The sequence below is a fragment of the Macrobrachium nipponense genome, chromosome 40 (assembly GCF_015104395.2).
Source record: "Macrobrachium nipponense isolate FS-2020 chromosome 40, ASM1510439v2, whole genome shotgun sequence".
Classification (NCBI taxonomy): domain Eukaryota; kingdom Metazoa; phylum Arthropoda; class Malacostraca; order Decapoda; family Palaemonidae; genus Macrobrachium; species Macrobrachium nipponense.
This window is the reverse complement of record NC_061101.1, coordinates 57,605,408-57,607,907: the sequence shown is the minus strand read 5'-3', so window position 1 is coordinate 57,607,907 and position 2,500 is coordinate 57,605,408.

Below are 2,500 nucleotides of genomic sequence, written 5' to 3'. Positions count from 1 at the left end.
CAAATATGTACGTAAATAGCCACATGAAAGGTGAAGAATCAAAGACCAGGTACCAAGCGCTTTCGTGTATTGCGTATATATATATATATATATATATATATATATATATATATATATATATATATATATATATATAGGGTGTCCCAAAAAATGGATTAACATTTTGAGTTTATATATATATATATATATATATAATATTATATATATATATATATATATATATAGATAGATATGTGTGTGTGTGTGTGTGTGCGTGTGTGTGTGTAACAGGGATCCTGGGAGATAGAGTGATGTTATGAAGAGTGTGCATGATCTTTGAGGACACTTAACAGTCATTAAAAAGCCCTTCAAACCCCATTTTCCAGAAGTACAGAGATGCTGACGATTGTTGACAATTGAGACTGTAATATGTGTCCTGGGAAAGAGAGTGAACTTGCAACAAATGTGCATGTCCTTTGGACAACATTCGGCAGTGATTAAAGAAATGCTAAATTAATAGTGGTAACTAGAGAAATGGTTAAGCGACACTATTGGCTAGAAAGAAGCTGTATCGTTCGAACAATATTTACCAGAGATTAGAGTAACAGTCGACATCTCTGACCCACGAGGAACCATGTTTGCAATTTTAAAGGTAAACCAACTGCGATTAGGTGAGAAATCAGGCTGTTGTCAGCAACTGAATCGTGGACGACTAGAGATGTATATGCATGGTGAATATACCTGTATGAAGAAACTGCCGTCACTCGAAGTATGACAGTTTGTGATGTTATGTACCTCCAATCTTGCTTTAGGAAGAGGGCCTTGCAGAGAAAAGGCAGAGCAGGCAGCATGATTGGGAAGAGTCCACTTTATATGTCAGTCTTTCTCGAAACTGGGGAAAGCTCCCATTGACTTACTTATGTGAACTCTCGTAACTAAGGTTAACTTAGATTTTAGCAAGACCAAAACTCCGAAAGCATTAAGTGTTAATATAGAGCTGAAACTTCGTTGTCCTTCTTCAGTTGCCACAACATTTTTTAAGTGAATTTTAACTTGAACTTTAGCTTTCTGTGGAAATAAATTCCAAGTAAGACTTTAAAGAGAACCTCATGTCACTCGTCCACTGTTACCTTAGTGTGTTAACTCTTAGACTATTGCAGGGTTAGCATAGTATTTTGGTGTCAGCGCGCAGAATGCTTTCTACTACTAGATGTGAGTTTACTTAGTGGTGACTTACTGGTGAGACTCTCTACTTCAAAACGCGATTGGAGAATTCTTAGTAAGGAAAACGTTCTGGTGTTATTTTATTTACATGCCATAAACGTGGATACTATGCAAGTGATTGCCGTGGTCCAGCTATAATGTGCCACTCACTGAAAAACGGATCACGGTGGCGAGAGCTGCGAAGCTAGAATGAGACACAGGTCATCATCAGAATAGTTGACGAGACTAAAATGTGAAAAGCGGTTTTAGACCAATAGAACTCTACAGTTTGTTTCCAAACAATTTCTTCATTATGTTATAAGTACGAGGCAAGGCAGCCATTTTCAATGTACTCCGAACCGGCCAATAAACTTTACTTCACTTTTCCATAAATTTGCTACACTTCTGGTCAACAACGAACTAAGCAAAGTCACAAACCAAGAGAGCACTAAAATGTTCAACAGTGATGCCATACTTTTTTCACGAGAGCTTGCAAGGAGCTACTTTGTCACATTTCTAGTAAAGCCGAAACCTTAAAAAGGGCAAAAACTCATTCTATGGGCAGCAAGTTCCCGAGATGTATACTAGCATCGCGCCAGCCCCAGTTTCTTTGCTGTGCCCCTTTGTTAGGCAACTTAAGTTTAAGAATATATTTCCTAAATTTTTGGTATGGGAAATACAATGAGATTATTTTTAAAAAGATTCTATGGTTAGTTTTTAAGAGAAGGCGTCCCGCTTTTTCAGGGAAGGTCCAGTACTCATTTCAGTTCAGGAATATGCCTCCGGGCGTAGGCCTAAGCCACAACCGGCTATCAGTTTCTAAACTTGCATTAATTCTAGTTGACCAGGCTCAAGTTGGCGAAATTGAAAGCCAGTGGTTTTTAGTATATCAATCATTCTCTGGGTCAGTATTTCTGAATGGCAAATTCCAGCTTCTGGGTAAGCTTTCGGACCAAAGCTATAAATGACAAAAATGTTGCAGGAGAGTCTATTCTAACTGACCTTCCCGAGTTTGCCTTCAAAATATACTGCCTGCCAGTTACTAATGCCCTAGCTGAGAGTTTTTCAAGGGTAACACCTGTTGAAACAAAACTTAGAAATCGAATGGGACTAGAACAACTGTACTCAATTTTAAGGATTAAAACAACATAGCAGAGGAGGGGGACATGTTATTCATCACTCGGGCCATTATCGTCCAAGTTAAAATATGACTCCTAAATAAACAATAACGAGGCTATGGACGTTGAAAATGGAGAATTTCTTGATCATTTTCCACTTTGAAAATGGATAGGAACTACACACTTCACACCCATATTTA